Here is an 18,801-nt window from a genome sequence, read left to right as displayed (position 1 = left end):
TCCCTGGGCTGTTCCAAATCCACACCATCCCTTCTGTAAAGAATTTCCTCCTCTGTTTGTACTAAAGGGTTTCCAGGTTTCCCTGTGCTGGTGCCATTCCAGATTGATCACATGCTTTGCTGCTGGGATAAATGTTCCTGTGGCTACACTTGTGGTATTATCTGACTACATGGACTTTGTTGCAGAAACACAGGCATTATGTACAGCCATGAGAAATGAAACGAATGTGTGGGATAGTACCCTCCACATTGCAGCTGATGAGTATTAAGAGGGGTCACATTAAGGAATCATAGAATGGTTTGGGTTGGAAGAGACCTTTAATATCATGTAGTTCCAACCCCCTTCTATAGGCAGGAGCATGTCCCACTACACCAGGTTGCTCACAGCCCCATCCAGCCTGGCCTTGAATGTTTCCAGGCAAGGGACATTCACATCCTCACTGGGCAAAACGTGTGGCTGTTTGTAGCAGTAGTTGCCTTAGTTCATGGAAAGGAGGCAGGCAGGAAAGATTTGTGGTGGTATTAGTGGTGGTACAATGTTGGTATGATGCTATTATAAGCCTAAGACTCAGTCTGAGAGTTCCTCTCCTTACAATCAGGCTCAAATGAACCGAATTTACTGTGGCATTCTAGTACCTCTGTGAGCATGTTTTTAGGAGATTGTTTTGGAGCTGGAAAAGAAGATGGTGGATTGAAGTTAGGAGTTCACAAAGCTGTGCATGAGATGAAACCTGAATTCATGCTGTTTTTATTGGAAGGGTGTATGGAAGCGTGTATAAAGAAGAGATGTAGAGCTGAATTCCTCCATGGGGAAAAAAATTCACCTACTGTTATTCACTGATGCTTGTTGAGCACTTATGGAGACCAAACAAGGGATGTCAGCACATTGAGGTGGGTGGTGCCTTTCAGCAGTGGAAGCAGTGACAGTGTCACTTCCACTGGTGCGGATTTTTATGAGCGTGGCATGCAGGATCTTGCTCATCACTGGCAAAAACATATAGCTAATGCTGATGACGGTGTTGAAAAATAGTGTTTTGTAGCTGAGAATTTGCTCTTTGAAGTCGTATTATTGGATTCCTTGTATCTGTTGTAGTTTCCATGATAGGACTCGGTAAGTAGCATACATACACAGGCATGTGGCAAAGACAGTACTTCTTTGAGCTATTTCTTTCAGATCTCTTAGCAGTAGTTAATGGGCACAGTTTTTGCCAGTGTATCTTTCTTTTTTTCTGCAGTGATGGATCCAGTCTAGTAAGAAGTTGATAAGTTGATATCACCAATGGTGCAGCTATCTCTTTATTTATTTATTTATTTTTCTTCCTCTAATCTACTACTTCTTTTTCAACACTTTCCCTTGCCCAGCATATGTACATTTTTCTCAGTCACAGAACTATATCCTTTAATTTTGACCTTTGCCACTGACACTCAGTACTGCTCTCTTACTAGATTGTATGCTGTGGAGTCCAGTGCTGTTGCAATTACTTCTGATAGGCAGACAGGAAAAAAATAAGTCACTTGTGTCCTTGAACCTCATACAGTTTTATCCTGTCTGCGCAGACAACACTGAAAGATTACATTTTCTCCTGAAAAATGTACAGTTCTCTTTTATTTTCTATCATCTTCATGCTGGGAACTTTTTTTCAAAGTAAGTTAATCCGGTAGCAGAGATGGTGGTTTATTTTTGCTTTCTCAGTTCCCAAAGTATTTTTTTTCTGGGTAAAGACATACCATGAAATATATTAGCAACTGTAATTGTGTTACGTTTATTGTAAGTCACTGTATGATGATGGAATAATCTCATGTTATCAGATAGAAGGAAAATAAATGTGGTGAAACCTGCATATTCTGAGTGAGGTTTTTGTTTATGTTGAAAACGAGAAAACTGATAAAGTGACTAAAAATTACAGGTCAAAGTGATGGTAAAAGAAGACTTCATTAGAAAAACAAAGAAACAGAGATGTCTGAAACTCCATTCTGAAGAAAACACTCAATCTTTCTACTATCCAAGAATAAATTAGAACAAGAAACCAGCTGTTGTGTTTGTGGCAGGATGTCATACTAGCAGTCTGAGATGGTAGTAAATGCTTTTATGTACAACTTTAAGATAGTTTATGTCTTGGCTGGAGCGTAGCAACAAAACTTTATAGATTTTACAATAAAGAGCAGGTGAATTGATGAGGGGATGTCTTATCAGCTTGTCCTAAATCTTAGAATTTGCAGGCCATAAGTGTGGAGTATCCTGGTGCATAATTAGTCTGTTTTGATCCATAGAATCATGGGGGTCAGTGGAAGGGTGCACGGAACCGATTTATCTAATGGTGTTGGCTTTGCACAAAGCTGTGCAAAAGCTAGCAATTTTTCTCTGATTTTTACATTAAAAAGTGCACCTTTCTTTTTATTCTTTATATGGTGACTGTGAGGATTACAGCCTTCAGTAAAATGCTGCTGAGAACTGAGAAGGGGCTTTATCTCACCAGGCTGGCAACTGCTGAGGTGAATGACATAAGCTCAATGAAACACTGAAAATTTCATCCTACCCATAGGATTGTCATCGTATCTAAGGTATGAGCATAGTTTATGCTGGCTGTCTTCCATTTAGATTCTGCTTTATGGAACACTGCAATCTGTAAATGAGGTACTGGTCTGCACAGCGTGCAGTGCTGTCATTGCCTGTGCACTGGCACCCTCTATTAAGGGCTATATGTCTCAACAAAATAGTGAATAAAATACCAGAATTCCAGTAGTGTTTATCCACTGTAGCAGCACCAGGATGGTGCATGAGCCAATAATAACACATGAGGCACATAATGAGATAGCAGCTGTTAATATAGCTGTCAGGAAAAGAGCAACAAGTTTATAACAGGAACAAAACTCTAGCAAGGCCAGTTCTAGAATCCCAATAGAGCAAACTGCTAAAATGAAGTGAGATGTTGAGGCATCTCATAGAACTCCACTGAGGTGTACAAAAACTTTACGTATTTCATCAGGCTTGTAGTCAGACCACTGTCAGATAATCCTCTGTTGCAACAGTGAGCCTAATAGAAGGAGTGGAAAGGACTCAACTGATAGGAAATTTCCCACAGTCTGAGTAAATTATATATTTCATTGCTCAGATTCTCTCAGAAAATGATTAGACTTGTTCATGAGAAAAATAAAGATCCAGGAAACATGCAGGATATTGAAACCTGTTTTTCTGCTCCATCAGAAAGATGGCAGCTTACTCCTCTGATGCCTGGCTGTTGTGTTTTAATATGATCCCCACTGTTAAATTTCCATACAACCGCTACTGTGTATTTTTATTATGCCTAACACAAGCACAAGAAGAATCAGGAAGTCTGACTTAATCTTACATGATTGTACAGTAGACTGTTTTCTAAATTCAAAACAAAATTGCATCTGAAAAAACAAAAGAATCATTTTCCTCTTCAGTATCTTTTCAGAAACAAATTTCAGCCCCTACATAAGTGAAGAGCTACTTTAATCTGCTGTCTCTCTTTGTGCAGATTTGTTAAAGGCAATACATGTTGTTCTTTTTCTATGCTAAGATAATTAGAAGAAAACTTATTGCAGCAAAAGAGGAAACAAGATTGAGGTGTGGCTCTTTTCCCTTCAAGATTGTATTATATTTAGCTATGCACAGGATTTAAATTACTTTGCCCATTGTCTTTCCTTCTTGGGAGCAAAGATAACCTTAGAAAGTGTACTGTCCTGAAGAGAACTATTTCAGAAACAGACACTTGACCTGTGTGTTCAATACAAACCTGTATTGAACACAGGATTTTTGTTTTGTTTGGAGTAAACTGCATATTTAGATCTCTGGGGTCATTTCCATTCTATTATGTGGATAAGGCAGTGCTGTACCTGTGGAGGGTTCTGCTGGAAGGACTGGGTTGAGGGGCTGGAGCCCACCACACTGTTGGCAGAGCCCCCTGGGCAGCAGCTCAAGCTGTGTGATGAGGCTGTAGGCAGCTGCACTCTGTTGCTACTAGGTGAGATATTTACCAGCTGTGTTTAGATTTCCTTTTTTCAGCATAATGGAAAGAATTTCTGTGCCACCTGACCATAGAAACTGACTATTATACCAGTATATCACATAGAAGGATTTGCCCCATTTTGTCTGCATGTAAAGAAGTTGGAATTGTGCAGCGATAGGTTATAGCAATAGTCCCTCATTAGTCAAAAATACCTCTGTGGATGTTCTAATGAGAAGCTTAAAACATTGTACAAACACAAGCTAATGAAGTTAACACCACATTTGAGAGCTGAATAACAGTACACCTGCTGTTACAATTACACTAAGTGAAATTTGAAGATGTGTAGGTATTTGCCAAAGGCTAAGGGAACTCAGCTGATTTTATCTAGTCTCTGTTACCAATTAATGGTGAGTGTTTGAGAAGTCTGTTCGAACTGCTTGTGTCTCTCACCTAAGTAAGGTGGAGAAGGTCTTAAAATTTCTTCTTTGCAGTTTGTCCAACAGGGCACACTGTTATTCTGTATTTGTCTACTATAGTGAATGAAACTCTAGCTATCTATCTAGAAAGCCAATAGCATAAAAAATGGTATAAAAACCCTATAATCTTAAAAGTATGTTTTTTCGCTATTTTATACATGCATTTTAAATTGTGATCGTAACCTGTAATTTTTCTTCAGCAGATTGCTTTCTGCTTACAGAAAAGCACTAGAACTGTTCTTCACTAATATTGTCCTGGTTTCAGTTGGGAGAGAGTTGTTTTTCTTCATAGTGTCCAGTATGATGCTACGTCTCAGCTTTAGGAAAAAATATCAAACAACAACACAGTGCTGATAAGACACCCATGTTTTAGTTGTTGCTGAGCAGTGCTGTACAGAGCCAATGACATTTCACTTTCTCATCTTGTACTGTCCCACCAGAGATAGACCTGGGGAACACAAGGAGCTGGGAGGAGATAGACCCAGGACAGCTGATCTAAACTGGCCAAAGGGATATTCCATATCATATCACACCATATGACATCAAAAAATATTAAACTGTGGGGAGTTGGCCAAGCTGGGGGCAGCTGCTGCTCAGGGACTGGCTGGGCATTTGTTGGCTGGTGGTGAAAAGTTGCTTTGTGCATTTAGTAAATATTATTATCATTACTGTTATTTCTGTCTTCTTTTCAGTCTCAGAAAATAGTTGTTATCTCAGCCCACAGATTCTGCTTTTATTTTTCTGATTCTCTCCCCCGTCCCAGCAGGATAGAAGGGAGGGACCGAAAGGCTTTGTGGTGTTTAGCTGGTCACCATATTAAACCATACCTTGTATATTCAATCTAACTTCAGGGTTTATCTTTCTTTCTAAGCTTTCTGTTAGAAGCATATAAGTCTAATGGAGTTGAGCTGACTGGAAGATGTTTAACTGACTTAATTTCCTTGTATGGCAATGTTATCCATCCAGTTAACAAAAGCCAGTTGATGCAGTCCTCTTGGATTTCAAGAAAACTTTCAATACTGTTTCTGGCAGCATCCTTCTGGATAAAATGTCCAGCCTACAAGCCAGACAAAAACACAGTGTAATATGTGAATAATTGGCTAATTGTTCAGGCTCATAGGGTTATAGTAAAGGGGGTTATATCAGGCTGGCAACCAGTCACTAACAAGATTCTGCAAGGCCCAATTACAGGAACAGCCTTCTACAGTGTTTTCAACTACAACTTTCACACTAGGCTTCAAGGTATACTGAGTAAGTTTGTATATGTCCCGAAGTTGAGCTGTCCAGAGAAGCCTTACAGAGGTCCCTCTGTTTGCTCAGCCCAGAGGGGAGGCCTCATGTTGGCTGCAGCTTCCTCATAGAGAGTGATGGGGCAGTGCTGAGCTCTGCGCCCTGTGATAGTGACAGGGCCAAGTTTCATGGAGCTGTGTCAGGTGAGGGCTGGGTGATAGGAAGAGGTTCTTCACCAGAGAGCAGTGGGCACAGTATAGGCTCCCCAGGGCAGGGTCATGGCCCCAAGCTGCCAGAGCTCAAGGAACAATTGAATGGTGCTCTCAGATATGGGGAGTTTTTGGTCATCCTGTGTGGAGGTAGGAATAGGATTTGATTCTTTCAGGTCCCTTCTGACTTTGGTTATTGTACTAACTAGAAAAAAAAAAAAAAGATGGTAATCTGCTCATCCGCATCTTCACTGGCCATCTGCAAATGCTGTCTTGAATTCTCCTCTAACACCATGTAGCCCTTCATCAATAGAACCTATTTTCTAAATCCTGTTCAAAGCAAAGTTCATTAAATCTCCACCGTTCTGTTCTTATGGATCTTCTCTGTTGCTCTACTGGCTCAGAATTTCCCACACTTTTCTCCCCATCACCCTTCAGAAAACTTACCCATTGTACCTCATAAACCCATAAGTGTTTAACATTTTCTTCTGTACAGAACTACCAACTAGCATTTACACTAAATTCTTCTGAAAATGCTGTTTTGATTTTATTATTCCTCTGTTTTCTCTATCCGGCTAAGACATCACCTGCCTGTTCTGATTAGTGACTCCTTGTCCTCCTAGTATTCCCTCAAGGTTTATGGGCAGACACAGACTATTAATTGGAAGTGCAGTCAAAATACAACAGGCTGCCTTGGAAAACAAAGGAAAAGTCTCACCAGTGCAGCTGTGATATCTATCAGTGTATAATTTTCTTACCCCACTTTCTCAAGTAAAGAAGTGACGCAGCCAGCAATCACGGAGGTAATCAGGTGGCAGCTGATACAACTTTCCTCTGGAACTTCACCCTCTTTTCTTGACAGTGAAAATTAAAATAATGCAAACGACCTCCTCAAACCCTCAGAGAATGTTTTTCCATTTTCTCAGTGTATTTTTTTCTCTCTTCTCTCCTTCAAGTAGGAACCCCGAGCTCCTGGATTTCTGATAGAACAGCACCACCTGGCGGATCTTGTCACGGTTGGGGCTGGAGGGGGCCGTTCCCATTTGCTGCAGCCCTTCCATTACCACAGACCGTAGCTAATAACGATGACTAATTGTAGGTTCCGAGTCAACTTGAAGTAGTCCTGATTATTATTATTATTGTTTGCTACTTCTGAGGGAGAATCGAGAATCTAGCACACTTACTTACTATTCCATTTATTGCTGTAGAGCTATTATGTTGACATTTCAATTAAAAAGCATCGTCTACAAATGTTGCCCATCTGTCAATGCGCTGATCTAGAAGGAGCTCTTTGGTTATTGCTACAGTGCACTTAGGAACAGCTAGTCTGGCTCCTTAGCAGTGATCTAAGTAATTTATTTTCCAGGACGATCAGTCCTTCTGATTTTCACAAAATGAAGTTTAACTGCAGTTTGTTTTTGTAAGAAGATAAAACTAAAGGTTTTTGAAGAGATTGAGCTAAGAATGCTGGAACAAATGAGGGAATTGTGATCTGGGAATACACAGAAAATTCTTGCTTATTTGCTGTTTTTAACAGAAAATGACACAACATAGGTCATTTACAAACTGAAATCAGATATATTTTCTCTATGGAAGAGCATGTTCTGCTTTTAATTCAGCACCATTTGCACTCTGACAGTATTGAATTTTTACACCTAGGATTACTGAATAATAGAGTTGGACTTATCCACATTATGTAATTACTAGTGAGGTCCTACTGCCTCAGCCGTCACTCATTTGTGATGTGGAGGTATGTGATTTGTTAATTGCAAGGGAAGATATAAAAGTTATTGCAAATAAATCAAGAGTGACTGTGATGAATAATAACTAGCTTTTATGAATTAATATTCTGAGCCTACAGAAAAAAATGAAGAGGAAAAAGGGGGGAGGGGCTGCATGTGTTGTGTGTAATTCTGAGAAAGCTCATTAGTGATAAAACTGCTGAGTCTCTGCTCTGCATTTGCTTCATCAAATTTCAACATCTAATGTCTTTTTTCTTTTCTCCTTAGACCTCCAGGAGGATATTTCTCAGCACCCTATTGACTTGCAAGAACATTAAAGTAACAGATCTTTGGTATACGAAATCATACATCTGAAATGAATTACAGAGAATGATAAATAACTAATGGACTTTAATACATACAAAACTCTTCCTTCAGCTAACTGTCCATCACAATGCAGGCATTTGTTTCCTATAAGAAAACTGGTCTTTCTTTTCACCCCAACCCAAGGAAAACAATCCAAAGCATGCAGGTGGTGATATGTGATCTCTTAGGTCTGTCATAAAGCCAGATGAAAATAGCTGAGCATACCTGTGCTTGTTTCTTCTCAAAGGGGACTCAGTTGGCTGTTAAATTCCCAACCCTTTGTTTTCCTTCCAGGTTTTAGGCTACCCAGTGCATAGAACTGGAAGAGGTTGTTAATGAAATGTGAAAAGATTGCAGCCACTGAAGGAAACGCCATTCTGACTTGCAGTGCCTTTACTGAAGGTACATAATGAAGGCTGTATTGGATCCTGGGCTGCTTTTGCGGTTGCAGCACAGGCATGCTTGTCTTCCACTTGTGCCTTCAGCTTTTGTTGCTAACAAGTGGTTCAGTCTCTGTACATCTCTTTAGGTTCCTTTGAGGAAAAGGTTCTTGCAGCATTTCTCAGACTAATTATCTTTGCAGAGGATAGCTTCAAATGACACTCTAAAGATAAAAAGAACTAAATGAACAATGATGAGTTGAGAATTATTTGGAGCTTCTTTTACACAGGATTGCAAAATGTCAAACAAAATAAAACTGAAGCCTGACATATGAACAGACAGTGATTTTATTAGAGCTTTTAAAATCATCTCCACATTTTATAGGCGATAATAATAGCTCAGTCTCTAGGTGTAGTGCCAGGATCTCTGTAAATGACACAAGTCACTGTTATGCTCAGCTGATAAGCCTATGAGGGCACAGAACAAGGCTGAGCAGGTTAATGGGGTAATTGGGTGCAGCTAATGTTTATTGAGGTGAAAACTGTCAGAGTAACACCCACATGAAGCAGCTTCTGGAGACTGCTAAGGAATTTGTTTATCTGGCTCATTCAGTCTGAAAACAGTGAGAGCTCTTTATCACAGTATAATGTGGTCCATGGGAAAAGACAAAGGCAAAATGAATTAGTACATGGAATGGGGGCCATTTTTTTCCATCTGGGGTTATTTGTCTCTGTCCACCTTTTCTGCATCTTGACCCATTGTGAAGAGTCCTTGGAACTGCCATTGGGCTGAGGAGTTGGTTGATAGCACTAGGACTTCACTATGTATGAAACTGATTATTCAGTGCTGGCATTTAATACACTGGTCACTTCAGACTTCTGTTTACTTCCATGGAAACTACAACAGACACATCTTTACCTGTGGGATGGAAGAACCTTTTATCAGCATGTACATTTGTAAACCTCCATAGGTTTTTCCCAACAAGAAGTATCATGGACTTCAGTGTATCTGTCATAACGTCTTTTTGTGAGTGTAGCAGGCCACTCCTGAGAAGCATGCAGTATTGCACAATGCATCTAGATGTGAACCTAGAGTGGATGGTAAGATGTGGTTGCTCTGTGTTTGCTTGGTTGTTATAAATAAAGCTATAAATTGCTTGGTGCTCTGAAAGAAGAGAACAGTGGTTTTAACAATGCTGAGGGCTGCCATTATTCCACTGACAAAAAGCAGAGAAGTTTACTTGATTTCAGAAAACAATTCTGTAGCTTGTGAGGTAAGCAGGACTAGACTTATTATAAGCAAATAAGAAATCAGGACAAATGTTATGTGAGGTGACACTGAGAAAGGAATACACACTTCTTTTAGAGACAGCCCTTGTAAGCCAGAGCCTCAAAATAGCTTCCTGTTATAAGAGAGGAACTCAGACATGGTAGCTGTAGAAATAGAAATAAAAATACAATAACTAAAAAGATCTGTATGTTCTTTATATGTTCCTAAGAAAATACATTATTAGATCAAGCATCTAAGCTAAAAAATACAAGGTAATAGAAGGTGTGGATGCAAACTTGTCAAAATTCTAAAGAAGAAATGAGTGAGATAAGAGAGCATAATAATAAATGTTCATTGTATTATTGTATGCTATTATTTTTTATTCTTGTGTGTGAGAGGAGGTTTTACACAGTATACTTCAGTTGCGAAGCATTTTCTGCAAATCAGCTCATTTTGGTTATAAACTAAAGTAATTCCCCTTTAGATGAAACCTGATTTCTTCTGAGTGTGAAAACAGAGTTGTCAAGGTCTGAAGAGTCTCATGCTACCAACTCATGTTGAAATTTTTCCCCCTGGAAGCAGTAATATTGTTCTTTTTGAGTATGCTCTCAAATCAAAGGCATGTTGCTCGGCATCTCAAACAGTCTGAGCATTACCGATGATTTTAACAGGTTTGGTTACATGCATTTGAAATCATTTTGGGCTGGAGCAGAAATGCTGGGGAAACATTTCTCTTTGTACTTTGCAGTGTGTAGTATGGAGGCTTATGCTATAAAGTGTAGGGGTAGGTTGGGCTGTTCTCAAGCACACTAAAAGACTGTTTCAGGAATAATATACCAAAGCATATCACATCCCCATGTATGGGTAAGCAAGGACAGGCTCCTACAGGCTGCACTTCCTACTGCATCTTGCACAGCTTTTTAGACAGTTTGTTTTGGTATATTGAACACTTGCACTGTACACTGAAGGGTAACTGTGCTGGTGAAAAAGTGATAAGGATTTTGGGTTTACTTTCCAAACCTCCAGGGGTCTGTGGAGCCTGAATCATATGCAGACAGGGGCATTTAATGACTAAAGAGAAGCAAAGAGGTCTTAAATACTAAGGCCACTGAAACTTGTCCTTGAGAATTTCATTTCCTTTGCACAGACTTTTTGGAATCATGGTAGGCCACTGAAATCATACTCCTAAAAACAAGCTGTATCTTACTGAATCACAAGGATTGTACTATGTTCATTTGAATAAGCTGTCATCCTTGTGTTAACTTTGATGTCAATGCTTTAGTTTCTCATTGGTAAAGAATTCTCAATATCCTTTCACTTTAGGAAGCATCTGCGACAGCATAATGAGTGGCATCTCCCCCTCATCTCCCTTGCACCTTTCTTAAAGAGCTTATATTGTTCCATTACTACTCTTGAGCCATGAGAGCCAACTCTACATCACTGAAGACAAAATGTAACAGAACATTGCCAGGACGGTTCAGCTTCTACTGCCACTCCACCAGCATCTGCCTCTGATTCCGTGGGCCAACATAATAAAATAGGAAGCAATAGTCTCAGAGCAGCCCTTGTATCAGCATGTATGGCTATATGCTCTCATATTTTTGTTACTAATTTTCTTTCAGATTTCATGTGGCTTTTGCCATAGCAATTAGGTCTGTAAAGAGCTTTTTGTTGTCCTAGGGACCGAGGGAAAAGAAATCTTAACATGCTGAATAAGACAAAATGAGTTTTGAACTCCTGGTAGTTTAGAAAAGCAGTAAGGAAAGTTAATTAAGCTCAGAAAATAGGCAGCAAGATAATTAAGATTAGGACTAATTCTGCTCAGCAAGCATGCTGTGCTGTTTTTTAAGAGACTGAAGGGACATGGAGTAAAGAAACTCCAGGCTTTCAGTCAGACTCTGGAAAGTCTGATTAAACAGTGAGACAGACTGAAGTGATGGGGTAAATATTTGCTTTTACCTTTCTTTAAGAGCAAAAATTGTGCCATAAATGTAAACAAGGTCTAAACAGGCAGTTTATTATCTCTGGCAGTGAGATACATAATTGAATCTGTTGATGAAAAATGATGGACACTGGTTTTGTAGCAATTTCCTCCACCAGATTAAAGTGTACCATGCTGTTCTGAAGTTGTTATGTTCTAGAAAATTACTGAAAAAGATCTTTTGTTCAAATTAGACCCACAGTATTCATTTTTCCTAGCATTGTAGATCTCCAGTGTACCCCATATATTACATTGTACTACTAGCTTTCTAGGACTATTAAGAAAAAGAAGATCCATGCAGAGGCTGACATGAAATACACTTGTCCTCTTACCTACATTAAAATTTTTATGAGATACACAAGAAATCTCTACAAGGAAAACGATACCTTTGAAAACAGTTATATATAAATAACTGCACTCCCATTTGGAGATGTGATAGCTCAGTAAGAGATCGTCAAGCATGTAGTTCTGCACATAATTAAAATACAGACCCTCACATGGATTCTGACTCTGTGTGCTTATTTGCTATGTGCACTGGGCACGCACCCCACTAACGATAACACTTTCATCTGGAGGTCAATAAACACTTTCTAATATGTTACATTATGTCATCAAATATTTATTTGATTTCAACCCTGAAACTGAATATTGGAAAGAACACCACTGCTATCATTTTTTCTTTTCTTTTATGACTCTATTTTTAAATCTTCAAGCAAAAATATGGAAATTAGAAAAATGTTTAAAAAAATTTAAAATCTAGAGCAAAAATATATGTGCTTTTGCTTAGCGTTTCACACATTGCAGTTCTTTGCTACTGATCTGTTATGCAATATTCAGACCTCTGGTCAATAAAACTCGTGCTCTTTTTCAGTCATCTTTGTTCTGATACATAGAGTTATTGTCTGTGGAAGATTAGCTCTGTGTAAGTGGGGGCTATTTATTAGGATGGCAGAGTACAGTGTTGGAGTTACATCACTGGTAGCATTTAACATCATGAGTTTCTGGAGAAGTTATTTCTGAACGATGCAATATCAAACAATCATCATGGGATTTCTGTACTGAAATATTTGCATCACAATTTATCTTTTTAAAACACCTTCAGTTTGTAGCTCTTATTTCTACTATATAAAAATATAACCAAGTGTGCATTTTCTCTGAAATGTGTGCGTGAATTGCACTAGAAATTTTGCCTTCAGTGAATATATGATGAATTATTTCCCACTGTGCTGAATTTTTATTAAATTGTGGAATTAATTGTTCAATTGCAAACAAATGTCATTCCATTAGAATAATAATTAAGATCCAAAATCAGTATTCTCATCAGAGATGGATGATTTCTTCTCTTAAAGTCTAATTAAGATCATCGATTTTTTTCTCTTCTTGTTGGCACTTAGCCTTGAATCCCATTCAGAAAGGATAACATTTACTACTTGTATGTGTGTGTATGTGTGTGCATTTGCCTGTTTTGCTATCACCTGAGTGTATTATAGCATTTATATGGGTCTATAATTTAGATTAGATTTTCATCCTGAGCACAATCATACTTATGTGCATTATGATATCCATCAGTAGTTGGACTTAACAAGATTACTTGTCTGTGGCAGACTGGGTACATGTGTCAATGCTTAGAGTATTAGTCCCTTAATGTTCTGTGTAACACTGTTCTAGTTCAGTAGAACTCAACTGTGTGTAACAGAGTTTGCACTTAAAATAATTCTGAACCGAATGTGTTTAGAGTAATTTGCTGATGCTCTGTAATTAACAGGAATTTCTGAATAGACCCTTGGTGAAAACAGGGGATTTCTTCCATAAATGCCTATTCTGAAGTCCTTTTTTGGAGAGAAAATCTTTTATGACGTTTTCATCCAGGTTGGATTTAGTAGGCTGCTCAGAAGCCTCATTGTCTAGGGACCTTTTAATTGTGCAGGCTAATACTACAGGATCCAAGATATTCACACCCTAAAGATAAGGGTATCTCAAATTATATTTAAGTTGGTGCTGGTAAGACTGCAGTGGCCGCAAAGCAGAATTGGCTGCCCTGTTTCTTCCTCTTGTATGAGCTTAATCTGTGTGCCATCAGATCAGCCCTTGTACTATTTCTCATCTCTGCACTAGGGAAATTTCCCGGGTTCTGATATCTCCATGAATATCAAGTGTATTTCTTTTGCCAAATAGTACAACAAATCAGTTTAGAGCTACACATCTATTTTTCCTTCCTCCTGTGAAGTTAAGAGACAGATGAGTTTTTCCTTCTATACTTCTTAGGAATGCATTTCAGATTCCTCAAGGACTGAAAAGGAGCTGTGAGTAGCTACAATAACAGCACTCCACATTTATGTTTCAGCTCATGAAGCTCTTGCATTTACTGATTTTAGTGTTGTTTGCTGGACAAACGGTAGCAATCATTGATTATAATCACATTTTTTCAAGTGTTTGCATGAAATGCTGTGTATCCAGTGTTGCTCCACCCTGCTTCTCCCTTCCACGATTTCTTAATTATTTACACAGTTTAAGTGATTCTGTCTCTCTTCCTGGCCATTCTTCAATGAGATGCTAGCATCCTCTGTTGCTTTCTATAGATAAGAGTAAATAGAGCCCACTAATGACTGCTGTAATGACTAGCTACATTCTCAACAGTTTGTTTTACCTAAGATGAGGAAGGATACTCTTACTCACTGTTGAGCAGTATCAAAATCCTGATGTAAAACATAGAATCATAGACTGGCCTGGGTAGAAAAGGACCACAATGATCATCAAGTTTCAACCCTCCTGCTATGTGCAGGGTCTCCAACCACCAGCCCAGGCTGCCCAGAGCTACATCCACCCTGGCCTTGAATGCCTGCAGGGATGGGGCATCCACAGCCTTCTTGGGCAACCGGTTCCAGTGTGTCACCACCCTCTGGGTGAAAACATGTTCCTAAGATCCAACCTAAACCTCCCCTGTCTCGGTTTAAAACCATTCCCCCCTTGTCCTATCACTGTCCACCCTCATACACAGCCATTCCCCCTCCTGTTTATATACTCCCTTCAAGTAGTGAAAGGCCACAGTGAGGTCTCACTGGAGCTTTCTCTTCTCCAAGCTAAACAAGCCCAGTTCCCTCAACCTTTCCTCATAGGAGAGCTGCTCCAGCCCTCTGATCATCAATTCTTTATAAATACATCATTTGCTAATGCAAAAACTCCACTTCAGAAAAGTAGAATGCTAACTGATTTCATTTCAGGCTTGCATAAACAGTGATATTTTGGATATGACATATTTCAGTTCTATCTTTGACAGATAGGACAATAAACATATACTGTCTCAAGTGAAGCTTTTGCATATATAACATTTACTGTGTTCTTTATTATTTTTCAGTGAAGTGGTTTATGTTATCCACTGAAAGCAAAATGATATTTTGCATATTTGCTTTTGCATCTTGTTACAGAGAAGGAAATTGATACTGTGATACAGTATGCAGATGAGGTTCTGTCATTAATTCTAATTCACAGCTGTATCTTCAGCTGCTTTGTGGCAGAAAAAACAAAAACAAAAATCTCTGGAACTTTCTAAGATTCTCTGTAATCTTAAAGAATAGAAAGTTTGGGCAAGGGCAAGGTTGATTTTTATTTATTTTTTTATAATTAGAGGAGTCAAGAAAATTTTGTGGCAAAAAGCATGCTTTCTCAGACATGTTTTTCTCATAGCTTCTGATGCCAGAAATGTGAGATATAGGAAAATACAGTTTGACAGAGCAATAGTTCTTATTTCAGGAATACTTTGACTGTTCCAATGAAAACTGATTTTTCTTTGGGTGTGCTATGAACTTACTTCCCCATGGAAGCCTCAGCAGTCTGATTTATAAAAAAGACTTTAGCATCCATAAGGACAAAGTAAAATGCTAGGAGATGCTGGATACTGAACTCTGAAATCTGACCACAGTTGAAAATGGGTACCTAAGAAGTGCAGCTTTTCAATTACAAATGATGTCTTATAGCTACACTCTGTCACTGGCATCAAGGTATATCCTGAGGATGGTACTTTCAATTGGCCCTAAAATGACTGTCATCATTTCACTACAACACTTGCTTTGCACAGGACATAATTTTTGTCATAGTAAAGCACAACCTACTCAAACATAAAAGCCCAGTGACGGGCTCTTTATAATCATAAAAAACCTGTACAAAAATCAACAAGAGAACTGCATAATGTTTCCAGCAATCAGGATGCTTCTTTCTATGATTACATTTAGTTAAAAGGCAGTCACTGGTAGATATGCATTCATTTGAATGGATGCAGCATTTCTATTGGGATGAAACATACATAAAATGACAAATGCAGGTCACTTTTGAATGTAGCAAATACAGCATGTTCCTGGGAGACTGGAAGTCTTAACAAGAGGAAATGGTTTGCAGATGAGAACAGGGAAGATCTAGAGTTGATGTAAGGAAAATACTTTTTACAATAAGGGTAATGAGGCACTGAAATGGTTTGCTCCAGAGAGCTGATGGATGGCACATATTTGGAGACACTCAGTCAAGCTAGATATGGCTCTGAACACCTGCGCAAGCTGGAGATGTCACTGCTCATTGCAAGGGAGCTGTGCTAAGTGAGCATTCAGGGTTGCTTTCAACTTGAGTGACTGTACAATTCTGATTCTGTTTGTAGTGTGCACACCAGCAATGGTTTGATGTCTTCTGGAGAATTGAATGATTGAAAAAAAAACAACCTGCCACAGGCTTTCTTCCTTCCTTCCTTCCTTCCTTCCTTCCTTCCTTCCTTCCTTCCTTCCTTCCTTCCTTCCTTCCTTCCTTCCTTCCTTCCTTCCTTCCTTCCTTCCTTCCTTCCTTCCTTCCTTCCTTCCTTCCTTCCTTCCTTCCTTCCTTCCTTCTTTCTTTCGGCATAATTAATTCTTCAACTGGAAGAAATTACTTTGGCAATGAAATCCATTCACTGATAAAACAAGAGGGAAATAACTTCATTGTGAAAATGCAGTTAACAGTAGGGAAGAAATCACTCAACAAATTCACCCAAGGGGTAATTACACTAGCTCTGACTCTAGATCTTTTACACTAATGAATTAAGTGGAATCAATAGAAAAAGATCTATATTGCTCCAGCCTTAGTGTCAGTATAGTATTCTTTGTTTTTAACAGGAAGGTGCATTAAAAGAAAAGAAAGCTGTTAGAAAATGTGTCTGTATGACATTCATGACTCTAATGTACTGCATTAAGGTCCTGCTATGATAGAAAATTCATTTCGGATGAGCTTGCTGTTCCTTAATTCACAGTCACTTTGCCTTTCAAGTGCTGCCTGGACTCAGGTATTAATGGAAATATGATGCCTCTATTACACCTCTGTTTTCCAGCCTTAACCTTCAAAGGAATGGGAAAACTTCCAACCCAGGAAAGTACAATCATGAATAGAAAAGATTCAGTGAGCTTTCAAAATTAAATTATTAGGCCACGATGTATGCATTCAAAAATTTAGCAGGTATATCACTATGAAATTGAGTGAATGACTGCAAAGTTATCAGCTACCTGTCAAGTTAAAACACAGCAGTAGGAAATGTTTGTTCTTAGCTTTAAATAAAGAAGAAACATCACTCTTTCTGTTTTATTAGCATTCTTCTAGAGATGCGTCATTGAATGGAAAAAAAAAAGATCTCTGACATACCTTTCTGGCAACGAAAGACAATTGGATCTCTGACATACCTTCCTGGCAATTGGAAAGACAAGGAGCTGAACCTAGCTTTCCTGACTAATCAGCCCTGCTGATTCAAAGAGATGTGGTTTAATATAGCTTATTAATTCAATTGAATGGATCAACATATTTCTGTTCTATTGGATGTACTAGTGCAGTGCTGTCATTCTTTTAATGAAGCCACGTATTTTGAATCATCTGTTGTGCACTATGGATGAATAATTCCAAACAATTCCAGAGGCTCAGACCACGTTGCAGTTAGGATACAGCTGACCTCCCTTAGTGAGGATCACAACCAGTGTGTAATGGTTGCATACACTCAGGCAAGCCAGCATCCTATCTCTCATTCCTGTTTGAACGCATCATACCATTACTTGTTTTAATTTCTCTTCTGAAGCATGATTAAAAATATCTCTGCTCTCAGATCAGAAAAGCCATGTTATGGTGGAATATTTCATCTTTTTTTTTCTTTTCTTCCTATTCCATATCAATGGTTACCTGAATGAACATTTTAAACAACCTGCACGAGGTTAAAAAAAAATAGTTTATCCTTTCGTCTTGCTCAGTACAATGAAACAGCATGACCATTTTTCTTGCAACAAAAAACACAGTAGCAACAAGGAATGTCTTATATTTATATAGATCCTTAAGATATACCTTCAGTTCTGATTCTGGTACATGGATTGCCTGTTGTGGTAGACGGAGAGGTCATCTCGGCCTCATCAAATGTCGACTCGCTAATAATGAGGCTCTGGAAAGGAGACAGAAGGTCTGAATAAACAGGGGTGTTTTCTACCTAGGCTTAAGATAAACCCTCTGCAGATTATGAAGACTTGTTATGGAATTTGCTTGCTTTCTAGCCTAAGGATTGTTAGTGGAAATGTACTGAATGCTTGTGTTAGAATATAAAAGGTTTGCTTAGAAGAATAGGCATGAATACACAACATAATGATCACGATCATCACAGCAATAAAGAAATCTTCCTGGCATGAGAACTCTGTGTCGTACTGCTAAGTCACAACTGCCTGTAACTCTGGCTGTTCTGATTCATCTTTGTTTTATTGAAGGCACATTTAAGGTCAACAGCCACTACAAATGCTGTTAAATATTGATTTAACAATTTGAATTAATGCAATTTTCAGTTGTTCCTCCCTACTTAATGTACAACAGCACTTCAGTGACTCAATCAATAAAATCAATAGTGCTTGTGAAGTTCATGCTATGGCTATTGCTGACTTGCTCTGCTCTTAACCTTTCACTGCTCACCCAGGGTCAGACATGTTTCAGTTAATGCACAGTCTGTGTTACTGCTGATAGGCTGTGAGACTTCTGTAGCTAGATGTACTCTGTGCACACCAATTACTTCTGAAGTAGAGTGTTTGGTGCCTCATACTGGTTTGCTTTTTTGGTTTGTTTTGTTATGTTGCCTTTTCTTCTCTTACAAGAAAGGAGATGTAACAATAAAGGCATCTTTTCTGCTTTGCTTTAAGCTTTCTGTAAGACTGTACAGAAAAGT

The sequence above is a fragment of the Coturnix japonica genome, chromosome Z, assembly GCF_054131305.1.
Source record: "Coturnix japonica strain WE chromosome Z, WE-NBRP24, whole genome shotgun sequence".
Classification (NCBI taxonomy): Eukaryota; Metazoa; Chordata; class Aves; order Galliformes; family Phasianidae; genus Coturnix; species Coturnix japonica.
The sequence above is the reverse complement of the archived record's forward strand: the minus strand, read 5'-3'. Positions refer to the sequence as shown.